The following is a 15745-nucleotide window of genomic DNA, read 5'->3' on the forward strand; positions in this document are numbered from 1 at the left end:
TCATACGTAATTATTAAATGTTTTCTATTTTGGGACGGAGAGGGGAAGGCCACTGGGTCCTAGGGATGGTAGAGGATGGGAGTGACGACCTTCGGCTGGAAGTGTGTCCTGAAATCGTGAGGCCTGCTGAAGTGCTCGTACCCTTAATAAGAGATATGTGGTACAAGGTACCATAATATGTACTGATTGCTGGAAGTCGTACGACTGGCTGTCCAGTCACGGGTATGAGCACCGACGCGTTAATCCTAGCGACCCAGACAATCAGTTTGTTGCAGAGGATGGAACCTATACGCATAGGATAGAGCCCTAGTGGCGCGTTATTAAACGTTTTTTTTTATTAGAGATAATTATAATAATAGCGAAGACTTTTCAATTTTAATATAGGAATACATATGGAGGAAAAATATAGCCAATCAGCATCATGATCCATTTGTAAAATTATTAGATGCAATAAAACATACATATAAGTCATAAGACCTTTTTCTTTTATTAAAATGGAAAATTTAGTTCATAATATTTTGTAGATGGTAATTGGGTATTTTTTTATTTTGATTGCTTTCATTCGTTTGGATACGGCAACACTTATTATCCGTCAACATGGAACCCATTTGTTATTGTGCCTATAACGAAAATTGTGTAGTGAAGTGTTAAAATTTGTGAAATTTTCAACTTAAAATGTAAATATCTCTCTAATTAAATATATTCTTTATCTGGAGAATCTCCTCTATCCAACCATACCCCTCTTAACTCTGAAATCTTGGGATAGTATACTAAAGTTTTCCCATATTTTTGTGTACAATTACACACTGCACATGTTGTCATCGTTTACTATAATTTTAACACTTTTGAAACACACTTGATATATTTAAAAAACGAGTAATCGTACAACGATTTTGCTATACGCTTTATTTTCATACAATGCGCGTCCGCTGTGAATTTACCACTTTTTTAAGGAATTTGACTTATTTAAATATGTCATTCGTTGAAATGAAAACAAATCTTGGGATCACTGCTTTTTCTTCTATGTGTAAATGATATCTTTAAGGAACTACCTTAAAACTGTTTGGCAGCTTATGCAGATAATACAATAGTTAATTGTATAGGTAAATCTTGGGCGGAAGCTCAATCACAAATGAATGTGCAGTTAAGTTTAATAGGGAATTAGATGTGTAATAATTACTTAACTTTAAATGTTGAAAAAACTAACTATATAACTTTCGGTTCATATAAAGACAGTATTCCAGAAAGTTTTGAGTTAAAAATTTATGATAAGACCATTAAAAGAACTGATAATTGTAAATACTTAGGTATATATTTTGATACTCATATGAGATGGGATCTTCATATCAAAGAAGTCATAAAAACAACTAGATATTTTCTTTTTATATTCTCAAAGTTTAAAAATATAATGCACTCAAAACAATTTATTACGTATTATTCGATAGTATAGTCAACTATGCTGGGGAGGTAGTTATAAGAATGTTACAAAATTGTTAATAAAAATACAAGATAAATTAATTAATCATTTATGTGATAAAAACGAGAGAACACCCGTACTGGGTTTTAACATAAATTTATTTCTGAGTCACTATGTTATCATTATTCCGATTGTAGAGAGGTATTTAATGAATATAAAGGTAAGGCTAGAGCTCAACCGTTACAGTTACCAAAGATTAATAAAAATATATCTTACAAAGACTCAAAATATAGAGCAATTAAATACTACAATATGTTACCGCTGAGTCTAAAGTTGTTAAATATTTAAAATAAAGCAAGCAAAAAGAAAATAACTGAGTGGATTGTAGACACTGATATTTAAAAATACTATGTTTTCTTTTGTTTTTCTATTATACATGACATTGTTATTAATAGATTAGTACTTAATTATAATAAACTAATATTACCAGGCCTATGTACAGGTGTTTTGTAACACCTCTATAGGTGTATACTTTGTATGTAATATGTACTTTGTATCCTGGGATAAATAAATAAATAAATGTTCAGGCAACTAGAGTTGCTATGTGTATACATTTTTTTTCAAATTGAAAAATTCTTGAAGTATAAAAAATGTTTTTTAAATGCAAAACCAATTCAAGACATCTTAGATACAAATTCCTATAGCTGCAATACAAGCGATTGGATTCAAGTGCTTGTATGAACAACTTATTCATTTGCTTCTTGCAACAAGTTGTTCCAGAGTATAATAATTTCAATTTGTAGCATCTAAAACGTATCGGCATAAATATAGAGTTATGTATATACATTTATATAAATGATCAGGATAACGATACGAATTGAAATCCGATTGACTGTTTGTCTGTCAGTCGGGCCGTCTGTGCAAGCGATAATTTGAGTAAAATTTAAGACATCTAATAAAACTTGGTACACGTGTTCATTGGCAAAAGAGTGAGTACGAGTTCGTAGATGGGCGTAATCTTTATAAGAGCCGGTATGAAAATTGGACTGTCGGCGTGGCGCTGCCCACCTTTAGGCGAAATTCCATATATCCGGACCTAATCTATCAATTTCAACGACATTTAGTGCATAGAACTATTTGCATTCCCATATTGCGGTGCGAAAATAGGCGAAATCGGATGGAAACTACATCCACCTCCCATTCAACACAATTTAAATTCCATCTGATTATTTCCCTTTCCAGCATACAAAAAAAAAAAAATTAATCATATACATATGCAGATAAAACTTTGCACGATCAAGCCCCCAAAATCCCAAAAATGTGAACCCCACAGCATATGGCTAACTTTTGTCGAAAATATCGGTCAATTTGTGAGAAATATAATTGAAATAAGGATAGAATTATTTTCTGATAATAATTGTAGTATGTCTGTATTTTAAAAATGGGTTAAAACAGGTCAATATTTCCCTTAGCCCCCACATACCTAATCGAAAGATTTTCCAACTTTCGGCTGTCATTATACCCCATATATCGGCCAATGTGAGAGCTATCCTAATTAAATTGAGTGGGCGTGTTATTCTCCTTACGATGCAATTCTGTGTTTAAAATGAATAAAATCAGGTGAAAAGTTGTTATAGCCCCCATATACCTAACTAATATCAGGATTTTCAAACATCCGGTTGACTTTACTCCTAAATTGAAATTCAAAGAGCATCTGTTTCTGTTAATAATATGTAGTAATGCCAAAAATAGATAAAATCGAGTCAATACTACACCGATCTCCCATATACCTAATAAAAGATTTTCAAACTTCCGGTTGGCCTTATACCGTATACATATATCGGTCAATATGTAAGATATCTTAGCAAAATTAACTTAACATATAATATTGGATATATTTAGTTTAATGCCGAAAATATGGGAAATTATATAGTACTACGTATAATAATTTCCGTTATTCTAACAAACATTATTATGTTAATGGTTTAGCGCTGAACATGAATGGAGTTGGTCTAGACATTGGTCCCAATGTCATATCCCTAATATTAGCAATCCCGATCTTCTGGTTGACGTAGCATTGACTTAGACTCTTCGGTTAGGTTTATGTCGGATATATTTCATTTGAGAATGATTTTAATATAATTTTGGCTGACGGGAAGTAAAATATAGTTATTAAACTAATTGAGTCTAAAACCTCTAATATAACTTAATAATATACCAAATTTGATTGTAATTCATTCACGATTTTGTCAAATAATAAATGTTGAATTGTTTTGCAATATTTTTTAATATGAAGTTTTGCCAACACCTGATGGTATTTCCCCGGTTTTGATCCTGGAAAGTTACAAGAGTATGAAATATTTGGTTAGACCCGAACTTAGCCCTTCCTTCCTTGTTCTGTTTATATCGTTCGATTTGTACTTTTGTTTTCAATGATTTAAATTTATTTATATTCAATTGAATCTCACATGAGGGATGTTCACTTGCAGACGAATCATGGTTGATCGAAGGAAGGGTAAAGAAGATACTCCGCCACATGCCGCAGCACTTAAATCAGTAGTAAAAACCCGTATATTCTACCTATTTAAATGCTTTGTAACATTTCCTTATGTTTAACAAACTCTAACATTACCAAGAAATTACTGGAACTTTTTATATGCCTTTCGAATCGTCAAAATGGAAATCGACACTCAGGAAGACAAAAGTAAAGTTCCTTCATTCTCAGCACATGTCTAACATGATGGTGGAGTGTACTTCAGCAAAACTTCCACAAAATCATTTTGTCAGCCGATGTTGGTGGTGATCTAGGACCTGACATCCTTGATGATTGATCATTTGAGGAGAGATAATATAATATTAATTTACATTAAACGTTGCAGATTGTTTGGGTTTTCATTGGCTTTCTCAATTGTCTTTCTTATTTGTGCATAAATATTTACACAGAAACATATATAAATATGTATAAATTACTCGTACATATGTAATACATACAAAAATCAAGTAAGGAAGGGCTAAGTTCGGGTGTAACCGAACATTTCATACTCTTGCAACTTGCAAGTTACAAAGGCGGAGGAACACCTTCAAGTTTTGGCAAAACTTTGTATCGTACTATGGAATATCGCCGTGATTTCATCCATTTAAGGAAAGAGGATACACTAGGGTGGAACGAAAAACAAACTATTATTTTTTTGTTTAGCCTGAGGATAAAATTTGTAGATTATAAAAAAAGAAAATTTTGGGAAAACAAAAAAAAAATTTTAACATCTAGAGGCGGCCTACTCACTTGTAAAGTAAATTTCGAGTTTTTATTTCGTAAAAGTTATTTCGCTGAAGCAGTCCTCTTTCTGGGCAATTAAAAGTTATCAACTTAAAACAAATGTACCCAAATTTTTTTCGATCCACCCTAGGATACACTATTATTAGAAAAATATTCTTTCTGAATTTCATTAAATTTCTTAAATATTGATCGATAGATACGTTATAATGGAACCGACGGTTCGGAAATATAATATTTATGTTAGGTATAGTCGTATGTAAGGGAAGTGTTGACCTGCTTTTACCCATTTTTGGCACAAGTTATAGGGCGATTTCGATAACGTTTGGACTTAAGATGAAATACCTCGAGGGCACTATTTGTGCAAAGTTTTATTCTGTTAAATTTATTGATGTTTGATTTGTATACCATAAAGTGAAGAATATATGGGAATTAGGCGTGGGTGTCATCCCATTTTCCCACTAAAAAGCCCTTCCCTACGATCCAGGTTGTGAAGTTTAATGCTTGTGGCTCATTCATTCTGTGAGAAATCGTACTTTAAATAGTTTTCAAAATAACCTTTATATGGGGAATGGGCGTGCTGAGTGTTTGGTTGATATATCTTAAGCGGTTTGGAAGATACGTACATTAAACGATTTAGGGAGCGGAGTCACACCCACTTTTTTATTATTTTTTAGCCCACAGGTGCCCGGTGCTACCACGATATCCTGTACCAAATTACAGTTTTAATACGGCTTAGCTATGGCACTTAATTTGCGGCTTAGCTATGGCACTTCAAATGTTTTCGTTAAATTGCGATTTGTGGGCGTGCCAATGTTCCGATTCCACCCATTTCCAATACCTGCCTGCCAAGAAATATGTGTGCCAAGTTTCATCAAGATATCTCAATTTTTACTCAAGTTATCGCTTGCACGGACGGACAGACAGTCACTCGGATTTCAACTCATCTCATCATCCTGATCATTTATCTACGTATATATAACTCGATCTCTATCTCGATTAATTTTAGGTGATACAAACAACCGTTGGGTGAACAAAACTATTATACTCTGTAGCAACATGTTGCAAGAGTATAATTTTATATGTACAAGTACATTGTATAAAAGTAGGTACACATAGATCCCAACCTCTTGTACCCTCACAATAAATGCACAAGCATATAGTACATACATACATAAGTACATAGGTACTGTCGATGTCACTAGCTTTGCAAAATATACGAAATTCATAAGTCTCTAAATTACACTTTCAAATTCAATTCCGTCTCAGACGCGCCAATAATAAATTATTTCTATTCAACTGCTATTGTTAATGTATGTTTTATTTGTTACTATTATTTACTTCATTCACGTTCTTGATGTCTCGCCATCGGATTTCCGTATGCTAATTGAAGAGATATTCTAATCTGGTTAGATAACACCAGAACTAAATACTTGGATATACATAAATATTATACCACAACATTGTATCACATATATAAGTTTTTGCCCTCTAAATGAATAAATACTGTTTTTGGTACGAAATATATGATTATTCCAATGATCCTCCAATAATTTTATGTCATCCCTAAAATGACTTTCCGAAAGCTCTGCAAAAAACCCGTCTACGGGTTAATAGCTTCTTCATTTGACGGAGAACGCTTTCCACGAAGGAATCGTTTCAGGCTTCTGAAGAGGTAGTAGTCGCTGGCAGGCGAATCTGGTGAATACGGTGGACGCTCAAGCAATTCGTACTTCAATTCGTTGAATTTGTCATTGTTAAAACACCTTTGTGAGCAGGTGCATTGTCTTGATGAAAAATTATTTTTTTTGTTCTGTAAACCAGGTCTTTTCTCACGATTTTTTCCATCTAGCTGATCCAAAGACTGCAATAATATTCAGAGTTGATTGTTTTACCTTTCTGCAGGTAATCAATCAACAAAATTCCTTTTGCATCCCTATTCATCTTCACCTTCTTTGGAGCTGAACAAATTGCTTCAGTCCACTGTAAACGTTCTTGTTTCAATTTATAGTTTCAATTCATAGTTATAAAACAACGTAAGAAATCGGTTTTATTTTGCTTAAAACGCTCCAAATTATGCTGAGAAATTTGTTTTCGATCGAGTTTTTGTTAAATTATTAACGTGTGCGGCAGTAACTTCCACTATGAGGTACTCGTTCGTCTGAGATGCCTATGGCAGACAAACATGTTTTTGAGTATACTTCAGTAACGTTAATATGAAATGCCAGCAATTCAGACCTTCTCCTAGCCCCTATATCGTGGTTCTGACTTTCCAGTTGACTTTAAACCGGTTATGTATCTCAAAGAATGGATCGTCTAGTCTTTTTCTTCATACACCTAATATTATAATGGTCAGTCTTTTTGATTGATTTTTATTCCATTGTTCCAATATTCCTAACAAAAGTTGGAAAGCTACTGTCCTTGTGTATTTTTTACAGTATATGTTAGGTCATTAATTTGAAGCGTAAACAACGATACTGTTTTTACACAAATATTCTAACTTTATGCCGTATATTAAGTGTTTTGGCGGGTAGTTCTTCTTCATACTTTAATTTGAAGAAAACCTCTGCCGAAAGTTATCGCATTTTGGTGGAAGTTTATGATGAATATCCTCTAGCTAAGCGAACGTGCCAAAAGTGGCACCATTGAAAAGTGATGATTTTGGCTTGGAAGACGAAGAACGTCCTGGGTGGCCAAAAAAGTTTTGAGATGTGGAATGGAAGCATTATTCGATGGGGTTGGTACCAAATCTTGTCTTATCCAGAAGTAACCCGATGCTGTTGATAGTGAGGTTATTGTTAGGTATTGTTATTAAAACTACTTTCTTATAACTTTTTTTTATATACTCTATAAACAAATATCTTTTGATAATTTATTCGGAAGTCCAAGTTTAAATAACATTTGCGGGGAATCCTAACCAAAATATGTACGAGTATATACATTGACATTTGATACTGCTAAGCAAAACAATACTCTGCGACAAAATACCAAAATACCCGCTCTTTCTTAAAAAAACTACGTTAAATCTCTTTAAATAAAGATTAGAAACACACGTAATCGCAATCTGTTCTCACAAATAACCCACTGATTTCGCAATTTATTTCTGCGGGATTCTAAGTGGTAGTTCGTTCTTTTGCTTGTCATATGAACAATATTCCATGAAATTTCAGTGCTGCAAAAGAAAACTACGAGATACTCTCAAGAAGAAAAGCGAGTTTCGGCTCATTTTATCTATGGATTGCAGACTGATTTGACTGTCGCTTTGTCCCATCGTATGTGCTCGTTTTAAGCTCTTCGTTTGTGCGTGTTATGCTAGAAACAGTCACCGACGCAAATCCGTTGATCGAATAAGCTGACGTGTGAGCGCAATGTAAATGTATACTCACCACCGCTTCTAAAGTTCGCATATATAGGGAGATCCATTTCGAGGTTTCCCACTTTTCTAAAGAAACACAGAAAATTAAAATTTGATGGAAAATTTGTATTACTATTCGAAAGAACATTCTTTGGCATTTATTTCTTGAAGATTATCTCTTTCAAATGTTGGCAGCCGCTACGACTTAGATGATCCATCCATTGAGTCCAATTTTCGATGACTCATTCGAGCATTTTGACTGCTAACTGGCGAATGACATGCGAGATGTTTTGATCCAAGGCCTGAATCGAAGCGGGTCTTACGGTGTGATATCACACGATCTTGTGGGCCTTGATGGTGGTGTGGGAATCTGAGAAGTGGCACGCTCTTATTGAAACCAAATGTCGAAGAAATCATGAGCTTTAATTTCAGGCAGTCGGTAATCATGGCGCGATAACGGTCGCCATTGACGGTTACGTTCTCATCAGCATCATTTTTGAAGAAATATGAACCGATGATTCCACCGGATCACAAACCACACCAAACCATTGTTTTTTCCGGATGAAATGGCAGCTCTTGAATTTTTCTTGGTTACATACCCATTGAGCCAGAAATGGGCCTCATCGCTGAACAAAATTTGGCTCGAAAACGTCGGATATTCTTGGAACTTTTCAAGAGCCCATAGAGCGAAGCGATGTCGCTTGGGAAGGTCGAGCGGCTTTAATTCTTGCACTAGCTGTATGTTTATTGTGTGTTGAGAATAGTACGCTCATTAGGCCGATTATGTTGACCATAAATTGAGCGAAGCGCGAAACACATTCTTTACAGAACGTGAACTTTCGTCGTTCAAGCGTAAGTCTTTTCATGATGAAATGGCAAACAATACTTTTTTTTATTATTTTTATTGGTAATTCGGCTTTTAGACTATGTTATAGAAAATTTAATATATGTTATCAAAGTTTTATTTTCATTCAGGTTTTATAGACATCTCTAAATAACGAAATGTAACAGCTGGCAACACTGGCTATGTGCTGCCGATCACTGTTGTAAAGACTTTTGAAGATATAGTGCACAAACAGTCACCGACATTCCTCTCTTCTGTACTTACCGCCCGTATCAAACCAAATTTGTCAAAAGTTATGCCCCCAGTTGCAACGCAGAAATCGGTTGTTCTCTTTTGTTTTCATTTCATCAATGTTGCCATTGTTCTATTTTTATACACGATTTTTCACACATTTAGTTTTTTAGTTATAACTTTTCATAATGTAAAAGTTCAAAACTAAAAAACTAGTTTGTATATTTATAAATAAGTGTATTCGACTGTGATTTTGAGTTATTTTAGGAATATTTCAAATAAATTCAAGTCCATTTTTTAATTACTACAAAATATCGAGATTGGCAACCCTGCGTTGCAAGAGATTGCTCTCTCACTCTCAGCTCACTCGTTTCTATGGAAAAAATCCAATTTTCACGGATATCCTACCGTACGATCTGTTGAAGCGGACGGTAGAAGCGGTGGTAACTGATCATTTACATTGCGCTCTCATAAGATAGGTCGTTTTAGCTGATTCGGTCCACGGTTTTGCGTCGGTGACTATGCCAATAGTAGTAGAAATATTTAACACACTTTATATCTTATAAATTAGAACACCATCTAATATTCGGATGCGATCGATTTTATGATACAACATGTCGTCTGACGTCAATTCCCATTGTATACATTTTGTTTTAATATTATTAAACTGCATTAAAAAGATTTGTCCAACAAATGCCAACCTACATCTGAACTTCTTATTCCGCCTATAGGTACATACATACATTAATATAATATGTTGCTGTAACTGTGAAAATACAAATAGTTTAATGACACATTTCCTGTTTTCGCAAAGCAATTCCCAAAAATTATCAATTTGTATTGTCGCACGCATATCTAATTTAAGAACTCATATCGCAAAAATCACGAATATTCTACAGATTGGTTAAAAAGTTGGTTGGTATCACCAAGAAATAGAGCTACTAGCTCCAAAACCAAAATTGGTACATTTGTCGTGAGAGCACATGCAAAGTAATGCGCTTATTAACAATGGTTAGAAGTGTATATGGTGTGTGTGTTCTCACCTTCAAAACGCACCGTTGAATTTTGGGCTGGTGAATTTAAACGTGGTCGCACTTGGTTTGAAGACGATCTAGCAAGTTCATAATATTGTAAGTGAACACAGATCCAAGTTTGACTAAGCGTACTTCATATTTTACATGGAGAATTACATAGGAAAAAGCTGTTTGGAAAGTTACTGCAGCACACGTTAACAATTTAACAAAAACTCGATCGAAAACAAATTTCTCAGCAAAATTTGGAGCGTTTTACGCAGAATAAAACCGATTTCTTGCCTCGTTTTATAACACTTTGATCCTAAATTGAAACAAGAGCGTTTACAGTGGACTGAAGCTGGTTGTTCAGCTCCAAAGCAGGTGAAGATGAAGTGGGATGCAAAACGAATTTTGTTATACTGAATATTATTGCAGTCTTTTGGATCAGCTAGATGAAAAAATCCGTGAGAAAAGACCTGGTTTGCAGCACAAAAGAAATCATTGCAATGCATCTGCTCACAAAGGTGTTTTACCAATAACAAAATTCAACGAATTAAAGTACGAACTGCTTCGTGGAAAGCGTTTTTCGTCGATTGAAGAAGCTATTACAGCCGTAGACGGGAATTTTGCAGAGTTTCCGCAATGTTATTATAGTGATAGCATAAAATTATTGGAGGATCATTGGAATATGGGTATTGAAGTTAAGGGAGATTATGTTGAATAAAAAAAATATATATCGTACCAAAAGTAGTATTTTTTAATTCGAGCGCAAAAACTTTCCAACTAACTTGTATATAAATATGTTCATAAAACCAAGAGGGTATGACCGACCTTATGTACATACCTACATAAAGATATAAAATGGTAAAACACGTTGGTATCGTATCATACTAACACGTAACATAAGTGCAGTCCAGAGAATATCTACGAAATGAGACTTTCGCAACTAAAAGAGTAAAAATGTTGAGGTACATCAGTCCCCTATAAAAAATCGAATAAAGAGACATGAATATAAATAATTATTGAGATAATTATTAATGACAATTAAAAGAACTCATTAATAAATCGACTACAGAATAATGCTAATAAATGTCTGAACTTCAACAGATACGCACTTTGCAACTGAACAACAAAATACTTAACGTCCGTGTAAAATATATGTATGTTTATACATACATACATATACATATGTTTATATGTATTAGAATATGTAGATGCAGGTGTTGATATGGTTTTTCGATCCGAAGTGCCAGCGTCAACATGCATAAGAATTCGATGTCTCAATTTACTCAAGCTGTTGCTTGCACGGGCAGACAGACGGACGGACATACATACATATAACTGAAATTCAATTCGTCTTTAATTTAATTTATTTTATTAAGACACCTTTTTATGACGAGCGGTATAAGCCGAAATCATTTGCCTAAAAATACTTAATCCCTTTAAACATATTAATATAGCTCAGACACAGCCGATATATTGTAGAAGTATATGGTATAATAATAACCAAGAGGGCGGAAGATATATAGGTTGTAAAGTCTTCTCATACCATCTCGGGGGTAAACCTTTAATGTCTCTATCGTATTTAATTTTTTATTTATCGCGCTTTAAGTAGTTTTTAACAGTACCGTTATATGAGGAGTAGGCGAGGCTATCATCAGATTTCATCCATTTTTACAGTGTCTGAGCGAATTTGGTTATTTTAGCTGGAATAGTTGGGGAGATATGTACATAAAACCTTTTAGAGGGCGGCGCCCCGCCCATTTTTTCCAAATTTTTAGCCTACAGGTGCCTCTTGCTATTGCAATCCCTTGTGCAAAACAGTTCTATATCTTAATTTAGGGCTTAATTATGGCACTTTATAGGTTTTAGTTTAATGACGTTTTGTGGCCGTGGCCGATTATGCTTCACTATAAACTCGTCCTTATTTCATTACAATATCTCAATTTTTACTCAAGTTACAGCTTGCATAGTTACGTGGACTTGAATTTTGCCCATTTCGCACTGCAATCTATAGATATCAAAATAGTATTACGTACTGAATTTTGTTGACATCGGTCGAGTAGGTCCTGAGATATAAGTTTCCACCTGATAATTGGTGGTACAACGCCTGTCGTCCAAATTTGACTCCGGATCCTAAAAAGCATTCTAATTTCTGGAGTAAATTTTGTATGTCTCGCGCGCGTTTAGTTATAGATTTATCGTATTTTTAGTAGCTTTTAACAAAACCGTTATATGGGGTGTGGGCGAAGTTATTGTCCGAATTCACTCATTTTCACAAAGCGAATGTACAGTATGTACATTAAACTTATAAGGAGCAGGACCACTTTTAAAAAAAATTTGAGTTACTGTTAGTGGATATTATTAAGGAAGTGTTAGGGGATATAAAAGTGAAAAATATAAATGTAAAATGAATTTTAAATCGAAGAAATACTCACATTAAATAGTTGAAATTTTAAACTTTAAACGCAAATATCTCGAAAACTATAAGTTGGTATTCTTTAGCCGACCTCTGAAGTCTGCTGAAATGCTTTACGACAAAAATAACCATGATTGGATAATGTAGGAAGAAATGATCCGAAACATAGGAGCAGACTCTGTCCTTAATGGAAACAAGAAAATTATATTGTTACTTTAGATTGGCCATCACAGTCCCAGACGCCAATCCAATAGAAAATGTTTGGGCTGTAATGAAGGCCAAATATCAAGATAACATTTAAAATCAACAAAAGATTTCATGCGGTTACTCTAACATACCTGGAGTATGGGAAAATTTTGTTGCAAGTTGCCATCAAAAATGTTAGGCTATAATAGGCAACTCGGGAAATTGGAAAAAGTATTGAATAAACGTCAGCTATAACAAAATATATTATATTTTCTATAATTAAAACATGTTTCTCAACCTACCTTCACTTTGAAAAATGAAAACTTTTTTTTTTTAACGCACAGTATATACTCGTATATAATGTATAGTTAGCAATAGCTCAGCTTCGTATTTATTATCAGGCCTCCAACCACTGGAATAATATAAAATTTTTGATCCTGGTCAGCTAATATAGACGCTGGTTGAAAAGTTTCTGCTTTCGAAATGAAAAAATACTGTTTTTGGTATGAAATATATTTTTTTATTCAATATAATCTCCCTTAACTTCAATACACGTATTCCAATGATCCTCCAATAATGTTATGCTTACGGTTACAATAGCTTCTTCATTCGACGAAAAACGCTTTTCACGAAGAAATTGTTTGGGTTTCTGAACAGATAGTAGTCGCTGGGAGCCAAATCTGGTGAATACGGTGGATGCTCAGGCAATTAGTACTTTTAATTTTGAATTTTGTCATTGGTAAAACACTTTTGTGAGCAGGTGCATTGTATTAACGAAAAATGATTTTTTTTTTGCTGCAAACCAGGTCTTTTCTCACGAATTTTTTCATTTAGCTGATCCAAAAGACTGCAATAATATTCAGAGTTGATTGTTTTACCTTTCTGCAGATAATCAATCAACAAAATTCGTTTTGCATCCCTATTCATCTTCACCAGCTTTGGAGCTGAACAAATAGCTTCAGTCCACTGTAAACTGTTTTTGTTGAATTGTTAACGTTTGTGTAGAATCAACGTTGTTCACGAATTCATTATATATTATATCTATACTATAGTCTTAAATGTAAGTATGTTTACAGAAGATCAACGCCTTGATAAAGTGGTGAAAGGTAGCAGATCTCATCAGTATGTGTGTGAAAATGGTCAAGAACCATTCTTCTTTCCATCATAAATGAATATATAATACAATATATAATATTAACTATCTTCGCTTGAATCGTTATGACTGATGGTGAATTTTATACAAGTCGGTACAAATTAAATATAAGTTTATTTTTTGCAATGTGTACCACTTGTAGTGGGATCGTTGGGGAATAAGTCAAGTAAATTGACTTTAAAAATCGAGCAAATCCATGCCACTTCACATTATAGATTTGTATTTCATAGTGGACGCCAATTTAAAAGTAAAGCGTTTGGAGTTAATGAATACCACTTCTGATATAACCACCAACATGTAATTTGTTACCGTTATAAATCATATGTATTTTCATATCTATGTGCCATTGCTTAGATAATGCTGTTTATCCGAATACAAGAACAACTTTGCTATTTCCATTCGATTCCTTACGCACAAATTTCTCAGGAAAATTGTTCAGTAAAGAGGCGACTTGCAGTCTACCCACAAATTGCAAAATTTTAGACCCCGTTGTGTAGGGATGTTGCAAATTTTAAATAATTTTTATTTATTTATTTGTTTTTAAAAATACATATAAAAGAGGGAGTTGCAGGGCTTACACAACCATTATTGTAAGTTGTACGACTCGCCGGTGAAATGGTTACAATTCTGCCTTTAGAGAATTTCATTTAATTTTTACGTTAACTACTCATATTCTGTCGGAATATTTTCTATTAGATTGATTTCTATTATATCCAATCCACCCCTTAACACTAATTGCTAATCACATCTTTCGTGTACGTGCAACAAGTTACATAGGCACTTCACATTGACCGATTTCGTACGCACGTTTCAAAATCGAAATTTTTTTTGATTTGGATTTGAATTCGGAATCATTTCGAACTTCAGGCCCTTCTAAAGACATTACTTGGTGTGTCGAATGAAAGGAATCAATAATACAATGAAATAAAAAATATCAGTTTCTGCAACGTTTGGATATAGTTATAATAGATAAATTAATTGTTTGTGATTATGCTAATATAAATGTACCAATAAAGCTAAAAGTAGTCATGTTTGATCTCATATTAAATTGTACAGGTGATAGACTCATTTAGTCCTGTGGGAACGTACATACCAAAATCAATAATCTTTCTTATTTGTCATTCGGTTGCTAATTGAAGAATTTTTTCATTAAATTGAGATATCTTCCGCTAGAAAGAATACATGCTATTGTAAATTAACTCACCCAACGATTAATACACTGGGTATACGAGAGCAAAAGTCATCAGTGGGACCTAATACATTTTAGAAGTATGGGAGGTAGGCCAAGGTCTAGATCGGTTTCATTCAGATTCAGCGCTAAATCTTTAAACATTATAATAAGGAAAACCTGTCCTCTTAATTTTATTAAAATGTCGATCATATTGACCAATATAAGGGGTATTAAGTTAAAGGGAGAGTAGAAAATCACAATATTGATTATATTGTGGCTAAGGCAAAATCTGAACACCATTTAATGTCATGTTAGGTCTCTATGCCAGTTTTTAGGATTACTCACACAAATTACTAAATTATTTATATTGGGGCCAAAGAAATTTCACAACAAAAAAACATAGAAGTAACCTAAAAATCATGTGTCCTGGTATCAAAAATGGATAAAATCGTGAAAGAACTTTCTCCAGCCAAAATAAGGATTTTTAAACTTCCGATTGCCTTTATTCCTATATACAAGACAATATGAGATCACAGCAGAATTAAGTGAACGTATAATCTTGTATAAACCATTGCTTTGTGGCGAATATTGGTGAAATCGGATCACAAATTTACCAGCCCTATACCTATATTACATTTTTTTAGTTATTCTAGTATTATTTCTGGCGACCATATCATTGTAT

At 33.8% G+C, this 15745-nt stretch overlaps 1 long non-coding RNA gene across 1 annotated transcript; it reads right to left on the reverse strand.

The window, feature by feature from the left end:
- Positions 1–464: 464 nt before the first annotated feature.
- Positions 465–12989, reverse strand: LOC138857167 (uncharacterized). Its single transcript, XR_011396182.1, has 3 exons — positions 12892–12989; positions 12573–12819; positions 465–620 (listed from the first exon to the last, which is right to left on the reverse strand). It is a non-coding gene; the product is annotated as an uncharacterized lncRNA (long non-coding RNA).
- Positions 12990–15745: the final 2756 nt, after the last annotated feature.

Source organism: Bactrocera oleae, chromosome 4 (genome assembly GCF_042242935.1).
Source record: "Bactrocera oleae isolate idBacOlea1 chromosome 4, idBacOlea1, whole genome shotgun sequence".
NCBI lineage: Eukaryota > Metazoa > Arthropoda > Insecta > Diptera > Tephritidae > Bactrocera > Bactrocera oleae.